Consider the following 23900-nt stretch of genomic DNA (forward strand, 5'->3'; position numbering starts at 1 on the left):
ATGACAACTTCATTCTTCTTCATGGCTGAGTTTTACTCTGTGGTTTGTGTATGTGGTTGTGTACACATGTACACACACATATATATACATACACACATTCACATGTATACACATATACATACATACATAATACTATACACATACAAATATATACATATATACGTGCACACATACACATATATACACATATTCACATATACACACATATACATCTAAGTATATATATATCACATATATATCACATTTTTCTGTACCGGTTCATGGTACTTACTTTGATTCTATGATAACTACTGTGACTAGTGTAGACATAAAAAGGGTATTCAGGAGCTGGAGAGACAGCTCAGTGAGTAAGCCCACTTGCTATGCAAGTGTGAGGACCTCAGTTCAAACCCCAAGCACCTACATAAGAACTGGACATGGCTATGTGTTCCTGTGATCCCAGCCCTTAGCAGAAAGAGGCAGTGATAGGCTCAGAGAAACCTCGTTTCAAAAAAAATAAAGTGGAGAGTGATAGAGGCAGACCCTCAGTGTCCTCCACTGGCTTGCACACGCAAGAGCACATGAATGCATATGCACACACAGACACATGCTCACACACATGCATGCACACAGAGACAGACACCCATGCATTCAGAGACACACATGCACACACATTCATATGCACACATACACACAGCTCACACATACACATCCTTACACACAAGCATGCACACAGAGACAGATACCTGTGCATACACAGAGATACACATGCACACACAGACACAGACATAGACACACACACACACACACACACACACACACACACACACACACACACGAACACAGAGACAGACACACATGCATACACACAGACATAAAAAAAAAATGACTATGCAGAAAAAGGGGCCAGGAATCATCTAGCAGCCCCACGTCACTTACAACAGTACTGCCCCCTGTTCCCAGGGCATCATGAACCCCCAAAGAACTAGTTAAGACACCAGTTCATCAACCTAAACCCAGGCTTCTGATCCTGGAGATCTCAGGTGAGGCGTGGGAGCTGGAATTCCTAAGGTGCTCCTTGCCAACGCCACTGGCACTCAGAGCTGCACCATGGGCCCTGGCACAAGCCCACAGTCTCTGCCAGTGACTGGTGGGCTGGGGAGGTCACGCCCCATCTGACAAGACCAGGTTTCCCAGAGTCCCCAGTAGGGGCACCTTGGACCGAGGCCGTTCCCAGTCCTTCTCTGCAGGACCTAGACCTCCCAGAAGCAAGGCCTGAGGACCAAGCATGTCACGAAAACAGCTCAGTTAAGCTTTATAATACAGATAAATGGAGGCCATCTGCATCTCGTGCAGCCCAGGCCGGCCCCAAACTCTGTGTGCAGCGAAGAATGACCTGGCCCTCACACCTCCAAATGCTGAGGTGACAGGTGTGCCCCGCCATGCCCAGTTTATGCGGTGCTGGGGATCAAGCCCAAGGCATCATGCCAGGCAAGCCATCCAGAGCCCATTTTTTTTTCAATCCCCAAGTTACAGATGGGGAAACTGAGGTTCTGAGAGGTATAGATGCTTGCCCAGAGTCACAACAGCTTGGGCTATCCAGGCTCAGCTTCCTTTCAAGCCCAGGAACAGTACCAGGTCTAGTCAGGGGAGCTGAGACACTCTGAGGGAGAGAACCAGCAGAAGCACCTTGAAGGCCCTGAGGAGGATAAAAATAGCCAGGGATGGGCATGGAGGTGAGCCAGGCCAGTGCTCCTAATTTACGGCTCCCAGGACTGTGAGGATGCGGGCTGAGAGGCAGGTGAGGACAATGTAATTAAAGAATTAAAAGGTAATTTCCAGGGACGGGCCTCACCAGGGCTCAGGATCGGTAATTGATGGTGCAGTTCAGGATGCAGCCCACAAGGCAGCCCAAGATGCTGCTGTCGCCACCACCTCCTCCTCCTCCTCTTCCTCCTCTTCTCCTCTTCCTCTTCTTCCTCCTCCTCTTCCTCCTCTTCCTCCTCTCTTCCTCCTCCTCTTCCTCCTCTCCTCTTCTTCTTCCTCCTCTTCCTCTTCCTCCTCTTCCTCCTCCTCTTCTTCCTCTTCCTCCTCCTCTTCCTCCTTCTCTTCTTCTTCCTCTTCTTCCTCCTCCTCTTCCTCCTCCTCTTCCTCCTTCTCCTCTTCCTCCTCCTCTTCTTCCTCCTCTTCTTTCTCCTCTTCCTCCTCCTCTTCTTCCTCCTCCTCTTCTTCCTTCTCCTCTTCCTCTCCTCTTCTCTCTTCCTCTTCCTCCTCCTCCTCTTCTTCTTCCTCCTCCTTTTTTTCCCACCTCTTCCCCTTCCTCTTTAGCTTGTTCATTGGGTTCTCTCTTTCCCTCTCTCTTCTCTATCCCTTCCTCAGATCTCCCTCCCTGTCTCCCCTTTTCCCTCCACTCTGGGGTCTGGTCCTGGAACCCTGGAGGACACTGTGTCTGAATCACTGCCATGTATCAGCCACCCTCGCTCCTGCGGGCCTCCTTAAGGGGTGGGCTGAGTCCTGACAGCAGTGCAGGCATCCAGCCATCAGCCCCCTGGATCTCGCACAGAGGCCTGAGTCTGTCCTCAGGAAGGGTGGAGGGGATGAGTGGGTGGGGGGGGGGAAGGTGGCTCGTGGAGTCCTAGATAGATGTTTGGCTGGGTGGTTAGACAGATGAGTCTGGAGCTGAATGGTAATTGTGTGGGTATGTGAATGAGTGGGGAGAGAAGTGGGCAGTGGGTGGGTAGGTGGACAGTGGTAGATTAATAAAGGGCTGGCTAGCAGGTCTGAACTGGAGCAGTTGTTTTTGATGCAGGGAGCTGGGAATGAGTGGTGGGGTGGAGAGGAGATATAAATGCTTATGTAGGTAAGGGAGCTGACACTAGACGGGAGATAATTGGATGGGTGGATGGATGGATGGATGGATGGATGGATGGATGGATGGATGGATGGATGAATGAGTGGGTAAGTACATACCTGATGAACAGAGAGGAAGACGTTGATAGAAGCTGGGTGCATGCATGTATGCATACATAGATGGATGGATGCATTCATGGATGGATGGGTGCATGGATGCATGCATGAACGCATGGACTCATGAATAGCTGGGTGTACGGAAAGGCGGACTGGTGCATGGATAGAGGAGTGGGTGAATGCTAAGTGTGGGTGGGTGGATGAAAGGGTGAATGAATGGATGCGGATCTGCGGGGTGGGAAAAGCAGCTGGAGAAAGGGTGGATGGGGCAGATACACAGGAAATGAGCACTTCCTGGTGCACTAAGAGGAGAGTCAAGGGCAAACGCCACAGCTCTGGGCTCTCAAGGACCAAGACCGTCTCTTTCAAAAGGCCCTGCCCTGACATCTTCACCTCCACACATTCTGCCTCTTCTGTCCCCACACAGCCATGCCCACGGGAAGCTTCCCCCATTGCTGTCCACCCTGACCCCGTCACACAGGGACCTCTAATGCCATGGAAGGACATATTGATTTGAGGGACAGGTGGGTCGAGCTGTAGGAGCATTTTGAAACTCAAGTCTCTTCGATCTGTGTGTGGACCAGCTCCTGCCAGGGCCTGCCCAAGATAGAGACAGGATTCCCCCACCCTGATCTCCTGGGTTTTGGCACATATGAGTGAGTCTAAGGCTGACCTCCATCACTGATCGTTAATTAGGGAGGTGGTCATCTTAGGCAGGGTAGCAACCCATTTCTGTTCACTGGTCCTTCTGAGGGGAAGAAACTGATGCCTGGAGAGAGTGTCCTTCTGCATCTCCTAACTCAGCTACCCCTGCCCCCCCCCCCATTTCTAACCTAAGAAATCAGGATGTGACCACCAACAGGCATGGTCCTTTGTTGTCATACAGAGAGGTGAGGGGGGAGGGTGTGTGCCGGGGATTAGGGGAGAGCCTGGAGGCAATTCCTTTCTTATTGGGGCTCAGTGGGGAGGGGGTGCTGAGGCTGGATTTCCACCTGCTCAGAGCCTGCCCCAAGCTGTTTCCCACCTGCTGGGCAGGCCCAAAGCTAGCTTGCAGAGTCGGCAGGGGTGGCCCTCCAGCACACCTGAACCAAAGGACAGAGAGGGGGAGGAGGAGGGGAGGGGAGGTAAGTGGAATAAAAGGGGGGCAAGGTCTTTACTAAAATAGAGGTGCTCCGGTGCACATAACCACAAACACACAGATATGGGGACGTGGTTGGGTGGGTGTGCAAGAGGGTTATGCACACTCATGAGGTCATCTCACACCCTCTCATATTTTCATGAATGATCACAGTTATATCGGCAGTCAAGTACACAGAGGGGGAAGGGAGAGAGGGAGAGGAAGGAGGGAGAGGAGGGGGAAGACAGAGAGAGAAGAGGGGGAGGAGGAAGAAGAGGGGAGAGAGAGAAAGAGAGAGTGGGGGAGGGAGAGAGAAAAGGATGAAGAAGAAGAGGAGGAGGAGGAGGAGGAGGAGGAAAGAAAAGGAAGAAAAGAGAAGAGAGAGAGAGAGAGAGAGAGAGAGAGTATGCAGCCTCACTTAGCTTTCTCTCACTGGTGGGTCAGCCAGTAGGGAGCTTGCCTAGCCTTCATGGAACCCTGGCTTCCATCCCCAGCACAGCATAAGCATAAGCTGGATGTGGTGACTCGCACCCGCCTGTAACCACAGGACTAGGGAGGTGGAAGCCAGAGGATCGGGAGTTCAAGGTCATCCTCCACCACCTAGTGAATTCAAGGCCATCCTGGGCTCCATAGGAGGAGTGTGTCTCAAAACACACACACAAGGCTGCATGTTCAGCTCAGTGAAATACTTGCCGGTGTGTTTGAGGTCCTGGGTTTGATCCCCAGACCTAACAATCGTTAACTCTTGCCTTTCACCCCCCCCCCTTCCCACCCTGAAACCCAGTGACCGCAAGCCTTACATGTATCACCAATCACTTCATCCAATCACAGAACATCTGACGCTGTGGACCACCTCCCAGAAGTCCCATTCTCATCGAACAGTCTAGTGAGATGGACTTCCTTGGACTTCTGCTCCCCCTCGCCCCAAAAGTGCGTACCCCCTAAAGAACACATCATTCATCTGGGATGTCTCCCCACCGCTGGGCTTCGGATCCCAAGGGCTGGATGGATGCGTCTCTTCCTGGCTGGGGAAGGAGCTGTGTGATGTGATGGCAGGATTCTCCCAGCTTTCCTGCTCTCTCCTCACCAGATGCCGGTAGCACAGAGCCCACCTTCGGCTGGGACAGCCAGTTCCTGACTTTCTCCAGACCTTGTCGTGTTCCCTTGGGCAGAGGTGGGGGAGTCTGATCCCTGTCCCCAGTCACTGCCTCTCCCTGTTTCCCCCACCCCACCCCGGCCCCCCACTGCCTTCGCTGGCTCGACCCACTCCCTCTGCAGTCCCTTCACTGGCTCGCCTGGAGAAAGTTCCATCCTGATTCACTCATGTTCAACACAGCACGGCTTCCACCGTGTGGGAAAACCTCGGTCCCCTGGACTCTTCTCCCTGGGGCCCTCACATCCTTCCCCAGCCCTGTTGTTCATCAGTGGAGCAGCTGGGGACAGCATTACCTGGAGCACAGGCACAGGCTTGGGGGGACAGGGACGACACGCATCCCTCCGTCTGTCAGAACCTGCTTCCACATTGAAACTCCATCTGTGCCTGGACCTCACTCGGGGCCCTAAATAGCATCCTGTGACCTCCTGAACCCCGTCCAGCTTCCTCCAAACGGAGCGCTGGGAGCCAGGACAACCGAGTTCCCCATTCCACTTGTAGCCAATGTCTTTGCAAAGTTGCATTTGTTTGTTTATTTTTTATTTATTTGTTTGTTTGTTTGTTTTTAATCTGCTTTTGTGAAGGGGACACATACATGGAGGGCAGAGGACGACTCTCAGGAAGGAGCTGTTCCCCTCCGGCCGCCATGTGAGCGCTGGGGACCGAACCCAGGGCTTCAGGCACCGGAAGCTCCATGTGACCATCGGGCCACCTTTCTCTGGGCCACACACTTTCTTTTGTAAGGCGTGAATCACGATAGCCGGAGCATATTCAGGACGTGCCTGCAGCGTCACCCGTGAAACAGAACAGCAGCTGCGAAAGAAAGCAGGTCCGACTCCACTCTCTCGTTTCCCAGCTGCAGGAATGAAAGCACAGAGAGGTTAAGCCACCTGCCCAAGATCCCACAGCTAAGATTTGAACGGGGATTTGAACCCAGCTTTATCTGGCTCCGGAGCCCATGGACTCACCCATTCGTCAAGTCACGGGCTTATCTACTACATGCCAGACCTTGACATTACCTGAGATGGCCAAGATCTTAATCAATTTGCCTCCTGAAGGCAGGGACCAGAAGAGAGACACAGTGTGCTTATTTATCGGTTACTTTGCTTAAGGGCAGCGACAGGGGCTTTGAGGAAAGCAGAATGATGGGGACCACTCACTCTGGTCAGGGAACTCCCTTCTAGAGGGCCTGTCATGAACTGGGACCCCGGCGCCAAAAAGCCCAGTCAGTGTTCCAGAATGTTCTAGAACGACCCTTCTGGAAGATTCTAGAGACGAGGAGAGCTGGAGGCCGGGTGATGGGGAGAGCTCCGTGGGAACTTGGGGGGCCTTTCTCATGCTCCCCACCTCCTGGCCCAGCCCTTGGTGTCCGCTCCAGGGGAGGAAGTGGTGTGAGAATGGAGGCAAAAACACACACCCCTGCTCTCCCAGAGGACCAGGAAGGCGGCTTCCCGCCTCACTCCCAGGTCTCCACGGAGCGGGGACCCGTGAGGAGAGACACCCCCCTCTCCCTAGATCTCTCAGAACCTACCCGAGGAGGCCCGGTGGCCTCTCCCCTTTCCGGGAGAAATGAAGATGAACGGCGTGAAGGATGCTGTGTGCCCTGGGGCCGAAGGCACAGCCTCTCTGAGCCTCTCCTCCTCCACCCCGCTCGCACACCCGCCTGCCCCGTGACAGGAGTGTTGAGGGGTAGCTTGCACCTTGTCCCTCCTACCCAGGACCCTTTCAGGCCCTATTAATCCCCAGTTTCCTTGGGGACTAATTTTTCAGCCCCAGGAAGCTGGCGTTGGCACTTCTGATGAGGGCTGGCCTGAGTCCGCCCAGGGCTTGTTAAAATCCACCGCCGCTGCCTCCTCCTCCTCCTCCTCCTTGCCTTGATTGCCTGCCAGGGCGAGATCTGGCCTCCCCTCTCCTTCATCCCAGGCCCTTCCCCTGGTCTTTACGGGGGTCCCACCGTCCCTCTGTCCCTCTGAGTCACAGCTCCCTGACCCGGGTCACGGAGGAGCGGGAAGGCCGGGAGAAGGCGAGGATGACCTCAGGGCGCGCTGGGATGCGGTTGTGGGGTGTGGGGCGACGGGGCTGTCATGTGGGCACTCCATCCTCCCTTTTCCTGGAGATGGAGTGAGGGCTTCACACTTGTCTGGGCTGACTCCGAGTGTGTGATCGCTCTCTCCAGGTGTCAGAGCGGTGGCGGTGGCGTTGGGGAGATTTGCGATATGCCTGCTTCCTAATTACCTCCCTCCCCAGGCTCCCTCCCCTCCCAGCTCTTCCCAGAGCCACCACCACCTCCATCACCCCCAGCTGCCAGGTCTGCCCGCTCTGTCTGCAGAGGACGAGCTCAGCAGGAAGCTCAGAGAGACCAGGTCACCTCACCCTGGCTTCATCACCTCACAGAGGCCTGGTCATATTGTCCGCTTTACCTCAGAGAGGCTGTGTTAAATCACAGAGGCCTGGTCACCTCACAGAGGCCTGGTCACCTCACAGAGGCCTGGCACATTTGCTTACCTCAGAGAGGCTGTGTTAAATCACAGAGGCCTGGTCACCTCACAGAGGCCTGGTCACCTCACAGAGACCTGGTAACATTGTCTGCTTTACCTCAGAGAGGCTGTGTTAAATCACAGAGGCCTGGTCACCTCACAGAAGCCTGGTCATGTCACAGAGGCCTGGTCACCTCACAGAGACCTGGTAACATTGTCCGCTTTACCTCAGAGAGGCTGTGTTAAATCACAGAGGCCTGGTCACCTCACAGAAGCCTGGTCACGTCACAGAGACCTGGTCACCTCACAGAGGCCTGTCACATTGTCGTACCTCAGAGAGGCTGTGTTAAATCACAGAGGCCTGTCACCTCACAGAGGCCTGGTCACCTCTCAGAGACCTGGTCACCTCACAGAAGCCTGGTCACATTGTCCGCTTTACCTCAGAGAGGCTGTGTTAAATCACAGAGGCCTGGTCACCTCACAGAGGCCTGGTCACCTCTCAGAGACCTGGTCACCTCACAGAAGGCACATAGTCGCACCTCACAGAGGCCTGTTAATCAAACCTCACAGAGGCCTGGTCACCTCACAGAGACCTGGTCACCTCACAGAGGCCTGGTCACCTCAACAGAGGCCTGGTCACCTCACAGAGGCCTGGTCACCTCACAGAGGCCTGGTCACCTCACAGAGTGTGGTCACCTCACAGAGGCCTGTCACCCACAGACGTGGTTACCTCATGTGCCAGACATGTCTCGTGGCCAGCGGCCTGCCCTTTGCATAGGGCTTTTCCAGGAACGCAGGCACAGTTCAGACATAAGTGGCAACACCAATCCCTGCTTTAAAGGAAAATGGCCACCTCAGCCACACTCCTGTGGACAAAGCCTTCTGCAGACATCCTGGTTCAGTTTCCAGAAAACGGAGCCTCCTCAGAAGGTGTGGAGTCAAGGTAATAACGAGAGTGAGAGAAGAGGAAACTGAGGCAGGAGAGGACCGCTTCCTGACTCTTGGGAAGCAGAGCCCCGCAGGGCATCCCCTGTGGGTATACCTGGAAGTAGACACCACAGGACAAAAGAGAGATGGCCTGGCTTCCACCCTGCCTTCGGGGTTAACAGCCCCTGATTTCTGGGTGGCATCTAGAGCCCCGTGGATGGCTGCTGGGGCGGCCATGTTTTGTGCCATATCATTTCTCCTAACCATAGACTGGGCTCTCTTTTGTTTTTTGTTTTTTGTGGGTTGCTTTTTTTTTTTTTTTTTTTTTTTTTTTTTTTGGTTTTTCGAGACAGGGTTTCTCTGTGTAGCTTTGCGCCTTTCCTGGATCTCGCTCTGTAGCTCAGGCTGGCCTCGAACTCACAGAGATCCGCCTGGCTCTGCCTCCCAAGTGCTGGGATTAAAGGCGTACGCCGCCGCCGCCGCCGCCGCCGCCGCCGCCGCCCCGCCGCCACCACCACCCCTAGACAGCAGGGTCACATGAGCCCACAGGGCAGTCCACAGACTCAACCAAACCAGCAAGCGCCTGGCTCCGGGAAGTGCGCGTAAGACCAAGAGGATCTGACCAGGCTCGTGAATACGCCCAGGATCCATTCCTGATGAGCGCTCATCAGACAACCTGCTTCCTGGTGACACATTTAACAGGTTCCCATTTGAGTTAAGTACTGAGCGGCTGGAGAGATGGCTCAGCAGCTGAGCCTGTGCAATGCTCTTCTAGGAGACAAGAGTTTGGTTCCCAGCACCCATGGGGGGAGGGCGGGGGGAGGGCACCTCACGCTTGCCTATAACTCCAGTTACAGGGAGTACTGCGCCCTCTTCTGGCCTCTGTGGGTACTGCACACACATGGTGCGCATACCCACACACAGATACACACACATGGTTTTAAAAATTAAATCCTGGGCTGAGTTAGAATTGCTCCCTTTGCTTCCCCAGCCTCTGTGAGCTCTCTGTCTCATATGCCCATGAAAATTGTGTCATTCATTCATTCATTCTCCACAGTTCCCCCCAAATGCCTTCCTCCTTCTTGGTCCTGATTGTAGGTGTTCACACCTGTATCCTGTCTACTGAACTAAGCTGCAAGCACCTAGAAGCAGAGATTGGGCTGTGGTGATATATTGTGTGCCCTAATAAACTTGCCTGAGGGTCAGAGGACAGAGCCAGCCACTAGATTAGACATAGAGGTCAGGCCGTGGTGGCACACGCCCTTAATCCTTATCACTCGGGAGGCAGAGATCCCTCTAGATCTCTGTAAGTAAGCCCAAGGCCACACTGGAAACAGAGCCAGGCAGTGGCGGCACATGCCTTTAATCCCAGTACTGGGAAGCACACACGCCTTTAATTCCAGGAATTGATGGCAGGGCGGAGAAAGGTCTATAAGGCGTGAGGATACAGGAACTCACTCTCTTTCGGCTGAGGACTTCACAGAGGTAAGAACCGGTGGCTGGCTGCTCTGCTCCTCTGATCTTTCAGCGTTCACCCTGATATCCGGCTCTGGGTTCTTTATTAAAAGGCCATTTAGAAATTCGAGCAACATTGGGTGGTGATATCTAGTCAATAAGAACACTCTGGAACACGGCAGAGCCATCTTCAAATCCCCATCCTAACACTGTGTGCCCTTGTCTAAGTTCTTGGCCTCTCTGAACTCTTTACACTGACTGAGAGCAGAGCAGGGCTGTTTGGAGAGTTACATTAAACAAGGTGACGCTTAGGACACCACCCAGCACAGGACAAAGGACACTGCTGTTGTGACTTGTCTGTTCATCCCTAGCGCCCAGGGCAGCCCCTAACGTCTTCGTGATCAAACTCCGGCTTGTGAGCATCCCTCCGGGGGCTCCGGTTCCATTGGAGGCTCCATAGTCAAGAGAAGCAAGGAGTTAGAGCCAAGGTCAGGTCCCCAAGGTCAACGGTGCCTGAAGGCGGGGAGTCCAAGGAACACAGTGCCCGAGACCGAATGGGGTTCCCTGGGGTCGCATCCGCATTCCCAGCTCATCTCTGTCTTGATAGAAGAGCCGGTCTAAGACGGAGGCCTTGGGAGGAGAGGACCACCTTAGTCTGTGCAGGAGGCGACGCCTGATCCCATTCTAGATCATCGCTTAAATGTCCCCAGGCTGCTGTCACGTCCCTGTCAGGCTCCTCTGCTGCTGAGTGGGGATGAGGGACAAGAGCCGCCATTGTGGGGCAGCTCTGGGGTCTGACAGGATCAGAAGAGCTGAGCAGAGTGTCGGGCTATTCCTAAGCCTTCTCTTGATGAGTGCACACACACACACACACACGCACGCACGCACGCACGCACGCACGCACGCATGCACCCCACAGATGAGACACTTAGGCCCAGGGAGAATCTGCACGTGTCATGGGTTACACTGACTATATTGGGTCCCCTGGCCACACGGTCATTTTCGTCTTGTGATTTCCCACATTCTGGCCACACTCTGGAGACATGGGCATCTAGGAAGGTTTGCACAAAGGTGGAGATAATTAGCTTTGGGTGGCTTCTCCAGCTGCTCCTGAGCCGGCATGAGTCTGGACCACCGCTGCTGGATTGAATCCAAATCAACATGGTGGGAGTGTCCCGCACAGTGGGCCATGTGTTGTAGGCTTGGTCCCCAGGGCACTGGCATCAGGTTGGTGTGGCACCCTTAAGAAGTGAAGCTAGGGCTGGAGAGATGGCTCAGTGGTTAAGAGCACTGACTGCTCTTCCAGAGGACCAGGGTTCAATTCCCAGCACCCACATGGCAGCTGACAACTGTCTGTGACTCCAGTTCCAGGGGACCCAACACCATGGCAAAACACCAATGCACATAAAAATTAATTAATTAATTAATTAATTTAAAAAAAAAAAGAAGAAGAAGTGAAGCTGACTGGGAGGGTATTGTCGGGTTGCTGAGACCCCTGCAAAGAGACTGGTAATCCCAAGAGGTTGTGATAAGAACAAACCAGCCTCTCCCCTGCCTCCTTGTTTATTGTTTATGCTGCTTTTCCCACTATGTGCTCCCGCCATTGGGATTTCCCGGCAGGCAGTGATGCTAAGGGAAATCTGAGGATTCCTCTACAAAAGCCCACCCCATGCCCCTGGGATGTTCAGTCTCTGAAACACTGAGCTAAGTGCCTTATACTTCCTACTTTATAAGGTAGCCAGTCTCTGGTGTTTTGTTACAGCATTGAAAAGCTGATTAACATAAGGTCATTAATCCACTCTGGGCACCTCTGGGTCTCAATCCAAGAGAGGTACCAGGAACTTAGAAACCCCACATTTAGCTAAACATAGTCTAATCACCCACAAAAGGGGGGAAGGGACATGAGGGTACCCTCTCTCACCCCAAACATATTTCAAAACTAGACATTTTTTTTTTTTATGTATACAGTGTTCTACTAGGAAAAGGACACCAGACCTCTTTATAGATGGTTGTGAGCCATCATGTGGTTGCTGAGAATTGAACTCAGGACCTCTGGGAAAGCAGCCAGTGCCCTTAACCTGTGAACCATCTCTCCAAGCCCCAAAATGGACATTCTTAACAAGGTAGGTCATTGTATGTTGACGTAACAAGTTAATTCAGTAAAGGGAAGAATTAGGAAATAGCACAAGGTCCGACCCAGTTTGCTCAAAGTATACATCTATGTCAGGGGGAAAAGAGCAGAATATTATTCCAGAAGGTTCTGCCAGGCTGAGAGTGGAACGTAGTAATATGCTATATGACACGATTCCCTAATATCTGAATTTACATCGTTTTCAACTCAGGAATAATAGAGTAGGGAGAAGGGAAGCCATTCTTTGGGTCTCAGCCAGTGAGAGAGGCCAGGAGGATTGGCAAGAGAGTTCCAGAACATGACCCTGGCCAGAGAGACCACCTGCCCAGACTGGGGACATTCCAACCTTCATCCAGGACAGAGTCCTCGCCAGGAAGATGAATGTTGTCTCCCCAGCATGACACTGCCCCGACTGGAAGTCTGAGCGAGAAACACTGTTACTCTTTCGCCCCGGGAAGCAGGACTGGTGGGCAGGGAGTGTGGGCACAGGTAACAAGTTCCCCTGTTCTGGGTGTCATTTCATCCTGAGCAGTATGAATGCATATTCCCACGCAGACGAGAAATCAAGTGTCAACATCTAAAGCACGGTGCTTCGGAAGAGCCGGAGTGTGACGGGGCACACATCAAATGCGCAGCGTTTGTGGACAAACAGCCGCTCGAGAACAATGGACTCATTTAAAAGACGCTCATTAAGAAGAATATAGGTGTGTGTGTGTGTGTGTGTGTGTGTGTGTGTGTGTGTGTGTGTGGATTTAGTCTTACTTACTTCTTCCACTTCCGGTCCCGCCACTCAAAGACAAACGCTTCGCATTTTCTTAGCAGCTCTCTTCCAAGTCCATTGTGCGGGAGCTGTTTGTTTTGCTTTCAATAATTTGGGTCATTTTTATGTCAGACTTTTAGTAACTGCCTTTGAAAGGACCGCATGTGAGTCGAAGGCGCGTGATGTGGCATTATGGTATGTAGCTGATCCGTCTTCCTCTGTTGCTTTTGTGGGGGGTCAAGACAGCATCAGGGCCAGCAAGGTGGCTCTACTGTAGGAAAGGCACTTGCCACCAAGCCTGACAGTCTGAGTTCAGTCCCCAAATCCCAGAGTGGAAGGACAGAACTGACTCCACAAAGTTACCTTCTGACCTCTGTGTGCAGTTACACACACACACACACACACACACACACACACACACACACACACACACACACCAAAATTAAAACGTCATTTATAAAAATTTAAAGACGGGGTCTCATGTAGCGCAGGCTGTCCTGGAACTTGCTATGGAGCTGAGGGTGACCTTGAACTCCTGATCTCCCTGTTTCCATGGGGCCTGTACTTCACACATGCTAGGCAAACAATTCTAGGGAGCTACACTCTGAATCCAGGTAAGAACATCCTTAAAGGCAGGTGCGTGGTCCTCCTCGGAGCAGCAAAGCTCTGAGAAATCTCTATGGAAATTCTGTCTCCCTGCCCCCACTCAAGCGTGTGCTGGCTATTAACTAAGCCAACGCAGTCCCGGGTCTCAGGACACCTCCATCCCCATCATCTGCTCGAGGGTGTCTGATGGTGAGGGACACTGTTTGTGTTGGAGACCTGGAGAGGAGGGTGTGGGTGCCTGGGAGAGTGATGGGGGTGGGTTGGAGGAGGGTACAGGAATGGGAAGATGATGGACGGGAGGGATGCCCGGCCCAAGACAGGGAAACCACCAGGGAAGGGTGTGGGAAATGGGGATGAGGATGTGTGAAGTGGGGATGAGGATTTGGGAAGAGACAGAGATGTAGGCGGTAGCCTGGAGGGGGGGGAGTTCTCCCTGGGAGGCTGCATCACGGTAAATCTGCTGGAGTGCAGGCCTACTGTGTGCTGTACCCACCGAGGGGGGCCTCAGAGCCATGTGCTGCTCCTGGGAGAAACTGGCTCCGAGGGGATGTGCGGACTTCAGTTACTGTGTGTGAATTTAGGGTCCAGATGGGGACAGGGTCCCAGTCCCTGAGGGGGGTGGGGCCAAGAGGGATAAAGAAAAGACAGGTGGCCGGGGCGGTGGTGGCGCACGCCTTTAATCCCAGCACTCGGGAGGCAGAGGCAGGTGGATCTCTGTGAGTTCGAGGCCAGCCTGGTCTACAGAGTGAGATCCAGGAAAGGTGTAAAGCTACACAGAGAAACCCTGTCTCGAAAGAAAAAAAAAAAAAAAGAAAGAAAGAGAGAGAAAGAACGAAAGAAAGAAAAAGAACAGATGAAAGAAAGGTAGAGAGGGGAGAGAGGCGGGGGCGGGGGGTGGGGGTAAGGGGCGGGGGGCATGACGGAGCTGAGGAGGGCCTGTATGCCTGCTGTGGGGGGAGGGCATAGGTCAGATGATAGAGCAGGGTAAGCAATGGACAAACTGGCATCGCTGAGATAATGCGTTCCCCAGGGGCTGCGGAGATGGGGCGTGGAGACAGAGAGGACAGAGGGCAGGCCAGAAGCAGAGACGGGGCCGGCTTCTGCCTCCGCCAACCTGGACACACTCCTTTCCTCGCTGGCATCCAGACCCTCAAGGCTTACCCCACTCCGCACGGTCCCAGCAGCCCACCTTCGCCCCCACGCCTAGCTGGGTCCCACCCTCACTCACCCACCAAGGCTCCTCTCTCACTTTTCTCCCGGGACAAGAAAAGTTGCAGCCAAGTCCCTGACTGGTGCATGAAGACACCCCAGTTCCCCAGAAAGAGAAATAGCGGAGGTCAGGGTCTGGTTCCAGAAAGAGTGCTAGGCCAATGGATGCCTCAGGCAGAGGGACCCCGACCCCAACGCCAACCAGGAGGCCCGGGCACAAAGGAGGAAGGGGTATCCTATGGAGGGAGGGGTGTGAAGGGGGGCTTCTGGTCCAGGCTCTGCCTCCCTCTCAACCCCTCACCTCCTCAGTGCAGACCTCTCAGCCCCTCTCCCATCCTCTGTGGAGATCCACCAGTGGAGGCTGAGCAGCCGAGGTTCAGGGAGGGAGGTCATCCACCACAGATGGCACAGTGGCAAGCCCATGGCTTCCCACCCCCTCCACCTTCCTCCTCCCCTTCTCCCTCCTTGCCCAGAGCGGTTGGGCCTTAGCCTTCTCCTTCTGACTTAATAGTGGCATTTCCTAGGTTCTAAATGCCTGCCTCTGCCCCTCCCTTCCCTCAATGTCTCTCTGTGTCTCTCCTTTTATCTCTCTCTCCGTCTCTGCCTTTCTCTGTATCCATCTCTTTGTCTCTTTCTGTTTCTCTCCCCCAACTATCCCCACCCCCACCCCCGATCACATTCTGACCCCCTGTGCCTCCCCTCTCCCTTTCTCCGGGTGTGCCCCTCCCTGGCACCCCCCTCTTTGCATCTCCCCCTTCCTCCTCCCTCCAAGCTTCTACCCGCTCCTCCCCTGTTCCCATTTCTGTCTGACAAGCCGGCTCCACACACACCCTCACTCCCAGACACATGTGTGCGCAGGCTGTCACACACTCACACACCTGGGGGCACATCACACTCACACGCACGTGCACACATCCCATCTCATCACCTTCCGATGAAAAGACACCCCCCCACACACACAATGCCAATGCACACCGCCCCCCCCAATGCCAGTGCTGCCTGTCCAGGCTCTGGAAGAAAACAGGGACGAGGAGGTGTCTGGGCGGGGGGTGGGGTGGGGGGGAGCAGAGGAGAGCGGGAAAGATGGTGGGTACCCCTCCACACTGGCCCTGTGCTCTGAGCATGTGGCCAGATATTATTTTAATAAGCTCAGCACATCTTGCCCTCACACCAGCTGCCGCACGCCCTCACCCATCCTGTGGATCTCGTTTATTTCTCGTTAACAAAATCACCTGTTTGTCAAATAGGGACAGCTCGGTGAGACATTAAATTGTGGGGAAGCTGGGGGGGGGGCGCACGCGGCTGGGGGACCGCTTGCAGGTGGCAGGGAGATGTGGGAGGAAGGGGGACAGAAAGAAGGTGGAGGTGACCTGAGTTCTGACTAGAATCTGCCCACGGAGCAGCAGGCTCTTCCTCACCCTCTACCCCAATAGTTGTGCGGTAGCCACAGAGAACAGGGCAAGGCTGGGGCTCAATTTGGGATGGAGGCTGGGCTCAGGGCAGCAGGGACTTGGTGGCCCACTCCTGTCCCTTAGGGAGAGATCTCTACAACTGTGGGTTTGTGCCGCACCGTGCACCATTGTGTCTCAGTGAGGAAAGGACCCTTAACTCCACGAAGCACAGGAGACCTGGGGTGGGCAGGCCTGGGTTTGAATCCCTGCTAGGCTACTCTGCATCTATGCAAGCCAAAGCCAACCCCGTCTCTCCCTCTCCGAGTCTCTTTCTTACAGCTCTGAGGTGAGGCTACTGTCTGTAGCTTGGTGGAGCTGGCTAGTTGATTCTTCAAAGAGACACGATACACACACCACTCCACCTGCTGCCTGGATGGGAAACATGGCCCGCTCCACCATGTGACTATCTTTGTCTACAGCCAAGTTGGAAAGAGGACTATGATATCCTCACAACCACCCATGCTGTCATTGCCCTGGGCTGCCTTCTTGACACACGCTTCTCCTGCTCTCGGGGCTGCCCATAGTTGTTGGCTTTTTATTCCCTTCCAAACCGTGAGCTCCATGAGGCAAAAGTCCCCGTTGCTTGGCTCATCTCAAGGACAAAGCATTTTAAGACCTGCTTGTTTGGATTGGCAAGGCTCAATTGCAGAGCATTTGCCTAGCATCTCTCAGCATGGCAAAAAAAAAATAGATAGATAGATAGATAGATAGATAGATAGATAGATAGATAGATAGATAGATGGATGGATGAATAGGTGGGTGGATGGATAGATAGATAGATAGATAGATAGATAGATAGATAGATAGATAGATAGATAGATAGACAGATGATAATTATGTAGGTAAGATGATAGATACATAGATAGATGATGGATAGACAGATGGATAAATGGGTGCTAGATGGATAGATAGGTAGATGATATACAAACAGGTGATAGATGATAGATAGATAGATAGATAGATAGATAGATAGATAGATAGATAGATGATAAATATGTAGGTAAGATGATAGATACATAGGTAGATGATAGATGGATAGACAGATGGGTAAATGGGTGCTAGATGGATAGATAGGTAGATGATATACAGACAGGTGATTGATAGATAGATAGATAGATAGATAGATAGATAGATAGATAGATAGATAGATAGATGGATGGATGGATGGATGGATGGATGGATGGATGGATGGATGGATGGATGGATAGGTGGGTGGGTGTTGTATGTCGAGAGCACTGGACAGCCCCGATGAGTTGTCAGAGGGAACTGCTATGCCTGTCACTCAGGCCCCCCTGGGGAACATCTTGTAGAATGCCAGGCCAAAAAAAATACAAGCAGGAACTGACCGGGATGCAGTCTGCTGGCCTCGCACAGGCCAAAAGGGCTACACTTTTCCTTTCACTTTGCCCTCCTCTGTGGAGGCTTTTAGTTCCGTGCACGTTAGCTCACGTGCAACGTTGGGTGGCCAGCCACCCCAGGGGTCAGGGGACAGAATAGTCAAGCAAAGATTGTCCTGGCTTTCAAAGACACACCTGCCTTCCTCCCTGTACCTCCATAGTCTTCTCCCCAGCCAACCTGCGCACATGTGCCATGGCTGAGAACCAAACACCAAGAGACTTCTCTTTCCGATATTCACTGTCCCAAGCATCCCTCTGGGCAAGAAATCCTAGTGAAGTGTCCTCTGACACTCCTCCAATGGTCATGATTTCCTGTGTGAGCCGGAGTAAAGTCCTGGCCTCGGGGGATCTCTCTCAGTTCCCTGATGTATATAGTGAAAATACAGTATTGCCGGGGTGACTGAATGAGATGCTGCTGTCTGGTGCTTCTGAGAAAGCGAGGAAAGATCCTGGGGCCACTCCAAGATCTTCCAGCCATCCGTGTGGACTTGAGATGCTCAGGGCTGCAGTCTTCACAGCCGAACAGTGACCCACAGAGCTACAGCCCGTGAGATTCACGCCAGCACACCCATACAATAAAATGTCTCTTTGAATGCATACCACGTGGATTGATTAATTACAATGAAAGATATCCATACTGTTTATTGGGCAAATCACTGTCCTAGGTTGGACTGGCCACACTGGGGATGGAACCAGAGCCATGTCCATGCTAGGTAAGTAAGTGCTGTATCACAGAGCCCATGCTATCAACTTTATTTTATTTATTATCAGGGTATGTGTGATGGGGAGGGGCACAGGTGTGGAGGTCAGAGGGCAAGATTGTGGAGTCGCTTCTCTCCCTGGGGACCAAACTCTGACCCTTAGGCCTGTGAGGCAAGGACTTGTACCCACTGAGCCATCTTGCCAGCCTTGAGCCCATTTTTTTTTATCAGATCTACAATGAAAACTAAATGCATGAGTGATATCACACACAACATACAAGCATGCAAAATGAAGTCTGGGGTCCCCTGTCACCTGTGCTGACTGCTTCCACAACGCTCCTCAGAAGGAAGTTCTGGGGATGTTTCTGTATGTATCTGTCAGGACAGTGTGTGTGTGTGTGTGTGTGTGTGTGTGTGTGTGTGTGTGTGTGTGTGTGTGTGTGTGTGTGTTAGTGCGTGCACACGCACGCGCGCACACACAGGGCGTCATTATATATATATCAATAGACAACTTTTCTCACCCACCCATGTATGTGCTAGGTTGCTAAGCAAGACAAACTACTTACAAAACATCGCACATCACGTGATACTCTCTAAGTAGATGTGGGGAAAAAAATAGTTCCATCTCTGAAAAAGTAAGTATGAAATTTTAGTAGCCAGTGGGAATGGAAGGGAGGCTGAAAACCAGCGTGAGGCTCTCTATAGAATAAAGCAGTGGTTCTCAACCTTCCTTTAATGCAGTTCCTCGTGTCGTGGTGACGCCCAGCCACAAAATTATTTTTGCTGCTGCTTCATAACTGTCCTTTTGCTATGAATCAGAATGTAACTATCTGATATGCAGGATATCTGATACGTGGTCCACAAAGGGGTCACAACCCATAGGTTGAGAACCACTGGTATAGAGTATAGCATCTATACTATAAGGAGTATAGTGTTCACCTTTGCAGGCTTCATTTTTCCCATCCATAAATTGGACTACTCAGTGGCAACTCCCAAAGGGACATCTGGCGATCTCTGAAGATATGTTGGTTGTCACAGTGGAGGCTGGTGGCATCTGGTGAATAGAAGCCGGGGTGCTGCTTGGCATCCTGCCATATCCTGCTTGGCCCCCACAGCATGGGACTCAATCATCCCAGTCATGTGGGGCTGGGTCTATCATCCTAGCCAGTCAGGTGTTGGAGGCAGGAGGACCACAAGTTCAAAGCCAGCCTAGGCAACTTAGCCAGAACCCATCTCAAGAAGCCAGCAAAGAAATCAGTTCAAAATGTCCAACTGTCAAAGGCAGAAACACCTTAACTGATACCTGTGTGCCTTCTTGGAGGTTCTTATCACGGTCATCATCGTCATCAGAAAATCATGACTTGCTCATGAGCACTGTGAAAAGCTAACAGGTTCTCTTCACCCAGGCCGGCCTTGAACTCACCACATAGATGATCTTGAACTTCTGATTCTTCTGCCTCCACCCCCTAAGTGCTGCAGTCACAGGAGTGTGCTCCTGTGCCTGGTTTGTGCGATGCTGGGTATTGAACCTGGGGCTTTGTGCAGGCCAGGCAAGTACTTTACCAACTGAAAAATGTCCCCAGACCAAAGTTGTACTTTTTTTTTTTCTGAACCTCCAGGATGTGGTCCATTTCCTGACACTGACCTCATGCAAGCCACTGGGCCGATTCACTATCCAGGTGAGCACACAGATGTCACACACTTGCTCCAGGGACCAACGCCATAAGAGGGTCCCCACTTCTCCTGCCCAAGGCCAGGGGCGGCAGGGTATGCGGTGGGCAGGCAGACTCAACGGTGTGTGCTGCCGGCCTGGCGTGGAGCCCCAGCCGGGGGGCTGACCAGCTGGCCGGGGCCCTGAGTGGGGGCCCAGCTGCCCAGCTCGAGCTCTGGCCCTCACTCCCTTCCCGGCTGCTCCAGGAGCGGGGAATTAACGAGAAGGCGGTCTGCGCACCTCCCGGGCTCATTAGCCCCTGGGTCTCATTCTCCACCAAAAGCTAGAGTTCTGCTTGTGGCCTCACGCTCCACTGCTGGGTCTGTGATTGTGGCCAGCCGCTCTCCTGCGTCCCACCGGGGGCCACTCCTCCCCATCTGCTCCCTGCTCACAACCCTGGGCCTTTGTCTTCCCCTTCTCCACCTCCCACCTCCCTCCCGCTGCCCCCTCTCGACCGCTGCCATCCTTCCTTCCTTTGCTCCTCTTGGCAGAGGCCGCTAGACCCTGCCGGCTCCTTTTACCGCCGGAGTCCCAAGCCCCTCCTGTCCCTCATTGCAAAGAGGAGAAGGAAAGAAAAAAAAAAAAAAGGCCCAGACGATTTCTGGACACAGGACGGAAAATGAGACCTTTATCATGGTCACTCTCCAGATGTGAAAACTGAGGCCCTCCCCCCCCCCGGACAAGAGAAGGCTTCCCTGAAAGTCAAGGGCATGATGGAGAAAGGCTGGAGGTGTGGCTCTTGCCTAGGATTCATGAGGCCCTGGATTCGTTCCTCAGCACCCCCTAAACCAGGTGTGGTAGCGCATGCCTGTAATCCCAACACTCAGAAGTTCAAAGACATGGGCCAGCCTGGGCTACATGAAATCATGTTAGAGAATCAAAAGCACACTTTCCAACTAAATATCTGAGGAGTGCTCAATGGGTTCCATGCCCCTGACTCAACTGTGGGAATGCCACATGAGCCAGACCTCTATCGTGAGGGAGGGACATCAGAAGGCATTGGGCCCGGGGACACGTTTGGGCCAAGACTGGAGGTCCCCGCCTGCTCCAGTGTCTACCTGCTCCCTTTCAGCCCATCTCAAGCCCCGGCCCCTGTCCTGGGGGAGCCGCCTTTCTAGACCCTGGACCACAGGTTGGGCAGTGTCTTTGCAGTTTCCAGCCTTGGGGTCCCAGTTGCAGAATTTCAGGCCTGCCTTGTAAGGAACAAGACATGTAAGTGAACGGGCACTACTGGGTTTCAATAAAGCTTTATTTACAAAGTGGGCCCTGAGCTGAGTTTGGCCCTCAGGGGTCCACTTGCTAACTCCTCTTCTACTTCTCTTCATTTGGGACTGTCTCTACCCAAATGGTTGGGTTTCTTTCCTTATAGGCTCTTTTTTTTCTTTAGCTGGGCAGCCCCAGAGACTTCTTTAGTTTTCACAAAATAAGATGGGAGCCAGAGGAGAAAACAGGATGCTGCCTTTAGATCTGAGGCCCAGGTGGCCAGCCCATGGCCCACCAGCCTGAGTCTACTCTAGATTCCTACCCCGGGTTAGTGTGCAGAGACCTGATAAACACCCCTCCCATCTGCATCCAAGGCTGAAATACCCAGTGATAAGACCTTGAACTGAAAACTCATGGGATGGCTGCTTCTCTTGGCCTCGGCTTTGGGCCTCAGTTTCCCCAGGGTTAACAGGAGGTTAAGACTGGGAGCAGCATCCATTGCATGGTTTGTTTGCTCCCATAGAGAGGTGGGAACATCCACCCTTTATGCCCGCAGAGCACGGTTTCTGAACACGAGCTCCCTACGCCAGGGTACCATCGGAGAAGGGCATCAGCTGTCAGGGAGCCCAACTTACTCCTTGGTTGCTGAAGACGTCAGGGGCTACCCGAATCTCTATTGCCTCCTTTGAGATAGGAGTAACTGTATCTTCGGCCACAGCGTATGAAATCCCCAGTACAGCCTAGAACTGTGACACAAAGGCAATAAACCACTGTGAACCATGTCACTTATCAAAATCCTCCGGGTGGGAGGCTGAAAAGAAATACATGCTTGTTTCCACTTGGCAGATGACTGTGGCAAGGTGTGCCTGTGAGAGGCATGCTGCCTGAGGCCCTGTGGCCTGAGGGCTGCAGTGGTAGTTTGTGAAGAGTCTCAGCTGTCAGGATTCCCAAGCCTCAGCAAGGGCTCCTATTGGAGGAAGTTGGTTTTCGAGGCTTTGAACATCTGCAGGGACTTGCTTCGGCCGGGTGCGTGGACCAGGTTCCTTTCTGGTCAACCAGGTCATGTCTGAAAAGTGAAGCCCGCTCCAGAGCTCCCCAAGAGAAAGCCCAGAGCACCACCATCCACCATCCAGCCCTGCTTCTCCCTCCGCCGAACCTGCCCAACTGCCCTGCTTCTTCCTCCAAGAGTTCACTGGAGAGCACAGCCCACTAAGGCACCTGCTGCTGCAGCAGGTCCATCTCAGGGGCTGTTTGCAGGGGAAGCTGTCTTGACATGCCCGGATGGCCAGCCTGGGAACCCGCGCCTGGCAGTGTATATATCATTCCTAGCCTGCTGGACCCAACACATCACTCATTTTCGTATGGGGAGAGTAAGGACAGGAATCCGAAGGAAGCGCTTTCGCTGGGTGTATCATCCTTGCCTGCTCTGCATTTTCTTCGCTCCGAAGAGTCTCACATCCAGGCAGCCTTAACGCCGAAGAACCCTAACCTGATGACTGCTGAGATGTACAATTCTGGAATGTACAACCCACCGAGCCTGGGGTTCGCTGGGTCTGGGGACACTGGAGAATGGGCACTTCCGAATTCCAAGTGACAGAGTTGCTGCTGGCACCAGGCCTGCTCTTTGGAGAACTGGAAGCCAAGTGACTGAGGGCACAAGGTCAACATCCACAGACACCACTGACAACATCTGTCGCAGGCTGTGTGATCTTAGACAAGTTACCAAGCCTCTCTGAACCTCCATTTCATTGGGTAGGAAGTGGATGGAGGGCTGAAATGGAAGATCAGAAGTTGAAAAGCTCCCTGCACCGGCGGCCAAGTGGCCCACAATATGTGACCTCTATACTTAGATGGCCACACACACTGCACAAGCTTTAGTTCATTACAACCTACGTGAGTAGTGACGATTAATGTGTTATCTTTAACCAAGGCTGCCTGTTGCTCTCAGCCTCCCTGTCTCATTGTGGGACGATCCCCATCTCCACACACTCTTTTTTTTTTCTTTTTGTTTGTTTGTTTGTTTGTTTGTTTGTTTTAGGCAAGGTCTTGTTATGCAACCCTGACTGGCTTTGCCAGGGAACTCGCTCTGTAGACCAGGCTGGCCTCGAACTCGCAGACCCGCCTGCCTCTGCCTCCCGAGTGCTGGGATTTAAAGGCACGGGGTTGCCACGGCAAGGATTTTCCGCCATTTTTGAGAGGAACAAACCGAGAGGCATGACCTTGCTGAAGGTCAGATGCCCTCCCTACGCTCCATCCTTCCCTCGGCTCTCTATCCCAGTCCCTACGCAATCTCCCCTCCCAGGGCTCCGTGGGCCTCTATGGACAGACATCACCCCAAACAAGGAGAGAATAAAGAGCTTCCCGTCCACACCAGAAGAAAAACAAACCCCCACCACCCTCCATTGCCCGCGAAGGCGATGATGGATCTCTGTTATTGCTGGCGTTGGAATCACTACCAGGGGAAATAGATCAAGGTACACTTTGCTGGCGAGAGCTCTCCGGATGTCACAGACAGAGAGAGCTGCAGGGGAAAGCCGCCCGCCCGCCCGCCCGCCTTTCTCTTCCCATGCTCCTTGCTTCCCCTGAAGACCCGAGGTGGCTGGGCAGGCTCGAATGGGGCACAAGGCAGGGGTCCCTGGATGGAGGAGACCCCAAT

The sequence above is a fragment of the Peromyscus leucopus genome, chromosome 23 (genome assembly GCF_004664715.2).
Source record: "Peromyscus leucopus breed LL Stock chromosome 23, UCI_PerLeu_2.1, whole genome shotgun sequence".
NCBI lineage: Eukaryota > Metazoa > Chordata > Mammalia > Rodentia > Cricetidae > Peromyscus > Peromyscus leucopus.